General features: G+C 50.6%; 1 long non-coding RNA gene across 1 annotated transcript; it reads right to left on the reverse strand.

The window, feature by feature from the left end:
• Positions 1–4,126: 4,126 nt before the first annotated feature.
• LOC103563876 (uncharacterized) lies at positions 4,127–10,344 on the reverse strand. The gene is made up of 3 exons (XR_547962.2): positions 10,204–10,344; positions 8,542–8,689; positions 4,127–7,042 (listed from the first exon to the last, which is right to left on the reverse strand). It is a non-coding gene; the product is annotated as an uncharacterized lncRNA (long non-coding RNA).
• Between the last annotated feature and the right edge of the window lie 860 nt (positions 10,345–11,204).

Consider the following 11,204-nt stretch of genomic DNA (forward strand, 5'->3'; position numbering starts at 1 on the left):
ACATGAGGAAGGACTTCCTGGCTAGAAACGTCTACACATGAGAATGACTGACCAAGGAAGGGTGTGGAATGCCCAGCTTCTGAAGTCCTCAAAACAAGATAAAGGTTGGCCCAGCTGGGCTAATTCCAGTGCTGCCTGGAGGCAGGGGAATGGACTGAATGACCTTTCCAGGTCTCGTCCAGCCCCAAAGATTGGGTGCACCCTGCCATCAAGGTGGCCATCCTTGCCATTTCCCCAAAGCATCTATTAGACAAGGAAAGGCATGTGGAGGCTCCAACCTAAAGGAACTGGGAAAACCTTACCTTGGCCCCTGCCCCTGACAGGGAGTGGTCAGCAAGAGCAGGGCGGGGTGGCCGGAGCATTCCCTCACCCGCTTCCCTTCCCACTGCTCGGGCTGCTCCACTCCCAGGCCTCCAAGGCTGGGATGTGAAGACCTGGCCACCCTCACAACCACTGGGGCTGCTCTGCCACCTGGGCCAGGGAACCTGTACTTCTTCCATCCTTTCCAGGGGATTCTTTTCAAAATTCCCTGAGCTAGGAAGTAGACACATACTGACTTAAGGTGTTGCCTCTCCAGGGGACAAATTGTGTTCTTTTTTCTTGAAAGTTAAAGTGTTTATTTCTCAAAACAGAAAGAGCATTATCTTCCTTTGTGATTATACAAATAATACATGCTCAGTTCTTCAAAAATTCAAAAAATATAAAAATGAAAGTAAAATTACCCAAATTCTTATCATCTAGAAAAACAACGCTGTTGACATCTTGTAGCATATCTTTCCAAAAATGTTTGTGTGGTAAAATACACATAACAAAATTTTTCATTTTAACCATTTTTAAGTGCACGTAAATCATATTTTTATAGGGCCTCCTGAAGATAGGGTTAAATAGTACAACTTCAGACACCTCCGTGGGCCAGTAGGGAAGGCGTTTTTGGGTAAGGGCCCTTCTGACATTGTTCAAATGCAAACACAGAGACAGCCAGCCATGGCACAAGGTGGTAAGGTTGGTTTTGTTAAAATGTTAAAGCCAAGAGTAACTCTATTTGGGTGTACGAAGGACAGTGGGTCTGTCTCCTGACAGGGCCTCCTCAGGAGAAGCAGGGGCATGGTTTTGCTAAACTTGTGCGAGGGATCGGTCTGAGCCAGGGAAGGCGAGAGGCCAGCCGTCTCTGGGGAGTGTGTCTGTGATCATCCTCAGTCTAAGGGGTTTCTCTCTGGCCCTAGCCTTTGTGGTGAGCAGGAGCTGTGAACTCTGGTGGACAAGAAGGGCTGAGAAACTGCAGCAAGGCAAGCATGCGATACCCAACCCTGGGGAATAACAGGCCTTTGATCAGAAGGCAGCAGCCACCAGAACAGGAAAGAGTAGCGCCAACCTCCTCCACCAGCGCGGCCGGCCAGGGCTTCCTTCCTTCAACCCCACAGAGGGAGGAGGGCAGGAGGGCAGGGGAGCCTCCAGGCCCCAAACAAGGATTGCAGGCGGTGGTTGGGAGACCTTCAGTCAAGCAACCACAGGCACTGATTTAACAGATACCACGTGTTGGCTTCAAGAGGTCCCCGAACTCAAGGAGCTGAAACTCACTGGGCAAGGCTGCCCCCTTGTTCCTGAGTGAACTGTCCCTCTCCTTTCCGAATCAGGAGTGACGGCGCTCCTTGCTGATTTCCTACCACCTTAATCATGTACCCTCACTCAGCCCTTCTCACACCCTTATTGGTGTTTCTGCCCTCTGTGTACCCCAACTGAGAGCTGTAAGATCCTTGAGGGCAGCTACTTAGTCGTCAGGGGTCTTCATAGCCCCCGTTGTGCCCAGTTCAGTGTCCTGCACAGAATAGATGTCCGGGCAACACCCCCATGGTGAGGCCTGTGGGTGGAGCCCTGGCAACAACAGCGGTTGGAGTGCTGAAGGAGGCAGTGCTATGGCCCTCCCGGTGTGGTTTGGAAGACTTCCAGCAGGAAGTGAGAAATACCCAGGGTCTTGGAGGTAGCATACAGTTCAGCTAATGGAGAGGGAGCAGGCGGAGGGAGCATTCTGATGGGAGGACCTGCTGGGGGAGTGATGGGGTGGGAGCTGAGCCCCAGAGAGTCTTTCCTGTGGTGGCTCCCAGGTTGAGATGCCCTTGCAGACTTGCACCTGTGAGCTGCAGCGCCTCCGATTACAGTCATGAGTCTGGGGAGCGCCGCCTCTTCCAAGAAGCTGACTTTTGAGGAATCTGCCTGGCCACGGGAATCACGATGTGTTTGCACTGGTTTCAGCTGTTGATTAAACCTCTATTGGTGCAACTAGCATTCCAGGAAGAACATTCTCTTCCTCACAGTGTGTCCCCGCTCCTGTTTTTCATGTTTATGGGCATCAGGTGGTTTGCAGAGGGATCCACACCCAGACATGCGCACCCAGTGAGGTCAGCTGAGATAACAACAGCTGTCACCCTGCCGCCCCTCATTCTGGGCCACCATCAGCCCCAGGCACGTCCCCTCCCTCCTGCCTTCACCTGCCCTCAGTGCTTGTCTTCTGTCCCTGCTCCAGCCCAAACTGTTGTTTATCAACACAGACCAGAACATTCTGCTGCCAGCAGAAACACACATGGTGATGGCGCTACCATCCCACACCCTGGCGTCAACACTCCCACGCGCTGTTTGCCGCTGTCAAAGCTGTACTCACACACACATTCTCAACCCTTCCTGCCAACACAGCTGTTGCCTGCTGCTTGGAATTGAGCCCTCCATCTCGCACGACACGTGTCCTCTGTGGGATTTTCTCATGTGTACTCATGGCACAGGCTCACACTTGTGGACCAGGCCAGCACATACTCTGCCCTTGGACCTAGGCTGTCAATCTCATCACTTGCTATTGTGTGACCTTGGGCAATTGACTTAACCCCTCTGGGCATCAGATGCCTCACCTGTAGAATGGGAGTAATAGTTACCTTATAGGGTTTTTCCCATAGGCTCCGGGGTTAGGTGAGAGAGTAGGCATCCACTAAGTGCTCAATCAATGGAGCTCTGATGGTGAGGATGACAAGTACTGTTGCATCCTCTCTGGAATCTGGCCATTGGTTTTCCTTTCCCACACCTGGCCCTTGCCCTCACTCATGCTCACAGCTTCTTGGCTGTGTGACCTTGAGCAAGGCACACCACCTGTCTGTTTCTCACGTCCTCACTGGTGAAATGGGTGTAATGACTGCCTGGCGAAGCCCACGGGCTTGCTGTGCAGGCCACAGGGAAGAGGTTACCATGGTGCTTTGGAAGCCCAGCAGTCCCAGCACGGCTGCAGGGCCTTGTGGAAGAAAGGGATCTGAAGGGGCAGCAGCCAAGCTTGGGCGTTGTTAGCTGCTTTCCACCTTCCCTCATCTCCTTGTTCCCTCCTTAAGCGGAGTCAGTGTTTTCAGTTTGCCTGCGTTGTGGGGCTCAGTCTGCCCAAGAGGCCGCACTGGCCCATCTCTGCCACACCTGGGGGCCTCAGCCCTTCAGACCACTCCTTCCATCAGGCACTGCGGCTCTTCCCCGCAGGACCACTCTGCAGGGCGGATCCCTCTGGCTTACCCATCTTCTCCTGGCCCCTCGCTTCCCCCCGGAGGCTAAAGGTCCCTAGCCCTTTCCCCGTGTTCCCCGTCACCCTGTAATCTTCTCCAGGACCCTTCCTGTCTTGTCTCTTCAACCCTATCTTTCCTCTTCCATGGTCAGCAAACCTGTTCTAGCCTTTTCTATGCTGGGAAACAGAGAGATGTATGCAAAGGATAGAAAACAAATGAGATTTGAGGATTGAGAAAAATCTGAGCTGAACGGGTGGGTGCCTTGTTACAGAGAAGCAGATTCTGAAGTGGGTGGAGCATCAAGTCAGGCCATTTGAGTGAGCTGGAGTTCTCCCCCCCGCTGTGGCCACTTACTTCCTGCCCCTTGATGGAAACAGGTGAAACTGGTGGAGGGCAAATCCTGGCCTGGTCCATGCTCAGAGGTTGTGGCTTCTCCCTTTTACTCCAAGGGACTTACAAGCTTTGGCCACCACTGGGAGGCCACTGGAGAGCTGTTGGCTCAGGGGAAACATGGCAAATGGGCTGTCTCTAGCCTTTGGGGACAAATGGAAACCCATATACCACATGTCTAAATATTCAAAATTTACAAATCAAGCTAATAAGCAGTCAAATAAAATGTTTTATTTTCCTACCTCTATAAATACACCTTCAGAACAACCCGGAAAATCAAGTTGGAATTTAGAATTCTTGGACTTTTCAGACTCCCTCCCCAGGACATGGGGCTATGGGAGAGCCAGGCTCGTGGTGTGACAACATGTGCAATGGGGGCTCTAGGGCAGCTGGCTGACTTGGCACAAACACAAGCGATGTGTCAATCTGATCAGTATTTTATGCTTTTTATTTTCTCCTAGGCCAGTGTGACCAAAAGATCTAGAAAGCAGTATGTACAGTGGTTAAGACCTGCATTCAAATCCCAGGGCTGCCAAAACTGAGCACTTAATCTCTTTGAGGCCCAATTTCCCCATCTGTAAAATGGGACTCATGATGCCTCTCTGATAAAGTTATTGTGATTATTAAAAGAGATAATCCTTGTAAAGCCCTTAGTATGGTCTTGGAACATAACAATTGCTCAGTAAATTGTGAGCTATTATTGCTATTATAATTTCTCCACATATGGGCAATGATAACATCTGAGCAGGAAGTTGTCTGCCCTGTCTCTCCACTGCACACAAGGTGACACAGACCACTGAGCTGAGCAGAAGCAGATATGGAATGAGGTCTTCCACCCTTCCCATAATTTGGGGGTTTGCCCTAGCTAAAAATAAAAAATGGTAGCACTACAATGTGAATGCATCTTATGTTACTGAATTGCACACATTTAAAATGGTTAAAATAGTAATTTGGGGGGCCAGCCCAGTGGCATAGTGGTTAAGTTTGCATGCTCGCTTCGGCGGCCTGGGGTTGGCGGGTTCAGATTCCAGTTGCAGACCTACACACTGCTCATCAAGCCATGCTGTGGTGGCACCCCCACATACAAAATAAGGAGGGTTGGCACAGATGTTAGCTCAGCAACAATCTTCCTCAAGCAAAAGAAGAAAGATTGGCAACAGATGTTAGCTCAGGGCCAATCTTCCTCACCAAAAAAAAAAACCAAAACCAAAACCAAAACCACAAAAATTTGATGGTATGTTTGTTTTACCACTGTGTTAGTTTACTAGGGCTGCCATAACAAATTACCACAAACTGGGTGACCTAAACAACAGAAATGTATTGTTTCACAGTTCTGGAGGCTAGAAGTCCAAATAAAGGTATCAGTAGGGTTGGTTCCTTCAGTGAGGGAGAATCTATTCCATGCCTCCCCTAACTTCTGGTGCTTTGCTGGCAATCTTTGGTGTTCTTGGCTTGTAGAAGCTTCACTCCAATCTCTGCCTTTATCTTCACATAGTGTTCTCCCTGTGTGTGTATCTCTGTGTGTCCAAATTGCACTCCCCCCCTTTTTTGAGGAAGATTAGCCCTGAGCTAACATGTGCTGCCAATCCTCCTCTTTTTGCTGAGGAAGACTGGCCCTGAGCTCACATCCATGCCCATCTTCCTCTACTTTATATGTGGGATGCCTGCCACAGCATGGCTTGATAAGCAGTGCATAGGTCCGCATCTGGGATCAGAACTGGAGAACCCTGGGTCACCAAAGCGGAACGTGTGCACTTAACTGCTGTGCCACGGGGATGGCCCCCCAAATTGCCCCTGCTTATAAGGACACCAGTCAGATTGGATCAGGGTCCACCCTATTGCTTTTATCTTAGCTAAGGACATCTGCAACGACCCTATTCCCAGGTAAAGTGACATTCTGAGGTCCTGAGGATTAGGACTTCAACTTCTGAGTTTTGCAGGGACACAACTCAGGACACAAACCACAATAAAAAAAAAATTGTGGCCACCTCGGACTCAAGATCAGATTACAGGCCGGGGAAAAAACACCTTTTGTGAAGTTTCAGGGTTTTGCTCATAGTAGGTCTTCAAAATGTGTTTCTTCACTTGTGTTAAACTTGGAATCTCCCAGTTTCCAAGGTGAGTCCTCTCCTGGTCATGAACTAAGAGGATTTTTAACGATCAGTACTGTTTCCAGACAAGTACTTAATAAACTTTTTAAAAATAGCTGGTTCTCTTTGGTTGGCTGAACTCTGCAATCCTGGATGCCATCTTGCTTCTACTGTTTCTATCCCAGGAGAAGACGCAAAATTCAGGTGGAGCCAGCTGAGTTCCATATTGTCTTGCTTTGCATCTGAATAGCTTGTTTTATTTAAATGTTTTCCCTTAATAATTTGTTGAGAAAGTCTTCAAACATACAGAAAAGTGGTAAGAACAGCACAATGAACACCTAGACACCCTCCACCTAGATTCAACGATTGTGAACCTTTTGCCACATTTGCTTTATCTGTATTAAGATTTTCTGGTGAACCATTTGAAAATAAGTTGCTGGCATCATGATGTTTCACCCCCAAACACTTCAGTATGAATTTCCTAGGAAAAGACTGTTCTCCTACATAACCACGTTGCAATTCTCACATTTGAGAAAACTAACAATATTCCACAATATCATCTCATATCCAGTCCATACTCAAATTTGACCAAGCTGATTTTTCAAAAACTCTGAATCCAAAGAATTCCAAATCTGTGAGGCTTAGGGTCTTGACAATATTACCTGTGTAATGGGACATTTTGGAACTCTCGAAAATGTAATCCAATGTCTAAAACTCTTCCGGGCATTTCTTTTCCTTGTTTCCTGTCATTAGCCAGCTAGCTCTACTGAAGGTTCAAACGCACGCTGAGGGTGGGCACTCCTGGAATTCCTTTTATTCTAAGACACTGGCCTTTTGAGGAGTACCTGCGGGAAGACCTGTTGGCCTGGGACCTGCTACACTTGCCTGTGACCTCCCTGCCGGCTCCAAAGCTGGGCCAGGTTCCAATCTGGCCTGGTTGCCACTGCTGTCATCGTCACTGGCTCTTTCTGGGGAATTCCAGACAGCGGCACAGAGGACTGTCTCGGCCTCCAAAAAGGCTGCAGCAAGACGACCCTGAGGGAAGAAAAAGAGGACAGCACCGCTGTGACCGTCCCTGAGTTTTGGGGGAATGGTCCTCTTCCTCTCCCTTCTCTGCAAATCCACGGCTCAGGATTCTGCCCTGGGTTTTAAATAACACTTCACAACTAGGAACAGCATTAATTAGTAGAACTGTGCAAATAAAAAGGGGGGCCAATAAGGACGGCGTGTGTCGGGGAACATCTGGTCCGTGATCCCAGGCTGCCTTCCTCCTGCAGCCCTCAGGCTTGCTCAAGCTTAGCTGCAAGTTCCAGTCAATGTATTTCTGGCCTGGACAGGAGCCAAGGGTCAGATAAAGTTCCAATGTATTTTGCAGAGGCCTGACACTTTGCCCAGTGCTCTGGCCTGTGACACCAGCCAGGATGGTGTGTTGGGAAAGCCAGGCCAGCTGAAGCTGGTTTAAATGGGTTTGAGTGAGCAAGCAGTTGACTAACCAGACACTCAGCATCACCCAGCATGGCAACCCCATCGAACCAACGTGGCGGCCTGGGCCACAGAAGGCCCTGTACTCCATTCCCAGGAAGCTACCAGCAGCTACCATGCTAATCCTCCGGCATCTCAGGGACCAAGTTCTGTACTCCCATCTTACTATCTTTAGTAAGACAAGTAAACGCTTAACATAGCTATACACTTCACATGCATTATCTAATTTAATCCTCACAACAGCTGCAAGAAGCAGGTACTGTTACTATCCTGGCCACACAGATAATAGCCAACAGATACACTTATGCGTATGAGGCCTACTTCTAAACACTTGCCATGCATTAAGTAATTTACTAGGGAAACTGAGGCACAGAGGGGTAAAGCCAGTTGTCCAGGGTCACATGGCTGGTAAGTATGAACTTGAAACTACTGGGTAACTGCAGAATGGAGAGCCCACCCCTGCACCACTCTATGATTTTCCAGGTGGGGAACCTGTTCTGAAACAGGCAGGGGAAGAGAGACAGATTGAGACAGGGGACTTAAAATGAAGGCGAAGGCTTGCACTCTCTTCTGCTTCCTGACCAGCAGAAGGAGAAGCATCTGTAGGAACAGAAGCTCCGACTTCCGACACCGAGCCCTTGGCCATTCTTCCCACTTCTCCCCTGGCCCACCTGGTCTGAACTGCGTTGTTCCAGGTCTCAGGGGGGCTGTTGTGGGACAAACAGCGGGCAAGTGGGCAGGTGGGCAGGAGGCCTTTTGCTCACACCAAATTGCATCTGACCCTTCTTGACTTCAAGGCACCCTGAGGGGAGGGAGAAGCTGCCCTGTGCGCCTCCCACAGCCGAGGCTGAGGGTCCCGAACGTGGAAGTGAGCAGGCTGGGCCCAGCCTTGCACTAAGGCCAGGCTTCCTGTCACATTTTGGCTCTGCTGATAGCCCAAGGCCACCTGCAGCAATGTCACCCGGCAGGTGGAGATAGGCTGTCAGTTCTTTCATCATCATTGTCCGCCCCAGTTCGGCTTCTACCTGCACCAAGTGGACCAACTCACGCACCCAGAGGAGCTGCTGTCGTCTTTCCATGCTGCTGGACTGGACTCTGAGGATGGAGTGTCAGGCCCTGCTTTGGAGCATCTGGCTGCATGCTCAGAGGCAGGTCCTCTTACACAAGCGCAGGATCAGAGACTTCCAGAGAAGACGATGTCTAAGCAAGTTTTTAGACATACAGTAAACCATGATAATGTCTGCATCCTGCTCCTCAGGCCTATTTAGGTTGGTATATGCTGTCTTGACTTTTTCTTATGTCTACAGACATATCTATGCCTTTATCTATATCCAACCCCCTCCATTTTTTTTATTAGAAAGACAGTATTTATTAGAAAGATACCAACTTTCTCTCTTCACTTCTCAAGGCACTGGAACACTTTTCCACGCCAGTGTCTATCAATGGAACGGCTGCACAGTACCTGTTGTACGGCTGTGCTATCGCTTACAACATCAGTCTCTTACTGGTGGACATTTAGGCTGTTCTCATTGTTTTTGCTCATCAATCATCCATCTGTTCTTCCTTTCCATAAATATTTATTAAGCTGTTACTATGTGCCAAGCACCTTGGTAAGTGCCAGGCATATGGAGATGAAGAAAATGGACGTGGTCTCTTTCTCACAGACCTTTCAGTCCAGTGGAGAGAGAAACTGCATCACAAGACGCAGTAAGAGCTAAGAAGAGAGAGAACAGGAAGCTCTGAGAGGGACTAACAGAGGCTCTGCTTTAGACTATATACTCAGGAAAGACCTCTCTGGGTGGTGCCATTTAAGTGGAGATCTATATGGGAAGAAGCTAATCACTCAAGGAATGTAGGGAAGCGCATTCTTGGCAGAGGGAACAGCATGAACAAGGGCACAGAAGAATGAACACTGTGTGGTGTGTTTGGGGAAGTCTGTTACTCCTAAGGCTATAGTGTGGGAGTGTGGTTGGGGCTGAGGATAGACAGGTAGGGTAGAATCAATGTGAGAAAGCCTTGAATGCCAAGCCAAGGAATTTGGACCTGATTCTGCAGGCAACAGAGAGCCATTCATGTCACCCAGTCTAGACAAAGAATACTGTGGCTCCAGCCTGGAAAGACCCAGGAGAATATTAATGTTCGGGAGGAAATCTCTGCTTCAAATGGAAGGTTCTGTCTCCTACTTGCTAGGAGTTCAAAGTCTGCCCTGTTCCTGTGAACCTTAAGGCCACGTAGGTTACCCTATTACTGATTCCCCCACAGAAATGCGGCCCAGAGAGGTCAAGGGATTTGCCCAAGTGAAACAGCAAACCCATGCCAAAGACAGAACCTCAAGGCCCCAAATGTCAGCCTCAGGTCCAGCCCTAAACCCATCCCCTTTCACCTGGGGATTCTTTCTGGCAGCCACTCAAAGCAGGAGGAGGGTAAGGAAATGCATTTGAACAAGAATTTGTGGACCACTTATGAGTGTCAAGCACTGTGCCTGGCCAGGAGGCAGAGGCCAGTAAGCCCAGCCTGGAGGGCTCTCACACCCCTGGAGGACTGCGTTAGTTCCCAACCTCCTTAACCCGAGAAAGCTCCCCAGGAGTCCCGTCCCAGACTCCACCCCCCCGCAACCCCCCCCCACCCCCCCCCCACCCCCGCCCCGAAAAGTTGCTGAAAAATCCTAAGTAACAAAGCGGCCAGGAGTTTCCTGTCTTGTTGAGCAGGCTTACTCAATTTCCCTCTTTTGTCCGCTCAGACCAGACGGAGCAAAGGGCAGCCATCAAAAGTGTCTGGCAGGGCGCTCCGGGCAGCGGCCGGGTTAATGGGCGGCCGGGGACCCAGTCTGGCTCGGGTCTGGGCCAGGGGAAGGGGAGGGGCCCCGCCAGCCCGCCCTCCCAGGGCGCTGTGTGCGCAACGTGCAGGACGCAGGCGGATGCGGCCGGATGGGGCAATCGCTGGCAACGTGCTACGCAGCCCGTCGGCCGGCGCGGCGGGGGAGGGGGCCACCGGCGCTGGCGGGACCGCCCACAGCAGTTAGTCCCTTGCCCTGGAGCTCCGGGTCCCTCGTGATGGGTTTCCACGGAGGACGCCGTGCTGGAGGCTCACTGCACCTGCACAGGCCTGACCCGCCGCCGCGCGCACGTGGGCGGGCAGGCGCGGGCACACGGCTGGAGCAGGGGGCAGGTTTGCCCAAAGCCCCCCTCCCGCCCAGGCGCCGTGGCTCATTATCCCTGGGCAATTGCCGTTCTGTTCTCTCTTGTTCCTCCACCCCCGCCCCGCACTGACAGACACACGAGTTCCTGGTTGCCAAACCACAGACACACCTGGGCAGCCGCACGCGCCGGGGCCCATCTGCCCCACTGGGTTTGGAGAGCTATTCTAAGTCAGCCCCTGGATTTGTTGTCCCATGCCTGTTGGAACAGGGGCTGACCATGGAGAAGTTGCTTAACCTCTCTGAGCCTCAGATAAATCACCTGTCAATTGGGGATGATGATAGTATGTACCAACCTCATTGCGTTGTAGTAGGGATTGAATAAGATGGTGGCTATAAAGTGTTAAGCCCCGGTGGTCATTAGGACTCACCACTAGATGGTAGCCATGATGATTCTTATAGAGGGAAGAACCGTGAGCTAAAAGCTCAGGGAGTCTGTGGGGCAAGACTGGGCTTCTGAGTTTTTTGGGTTTTATTCATCCTTTTTTGGGGGGTCATATTCCTCGTTTCTGCAATTTC

Source organism: Equus przewalskii, chromosome 1 (assembly GCF_037783145.1).
Source record: "Equus przewalskii isolate Varuska chromosome 1, EquPr2, whole genome shotgun sequence".
NCBI lineage: Eukaryota > Metazoa > Chordata > Mammalia > Perissodactyla > Equidae > Equus > Equus przewalskii.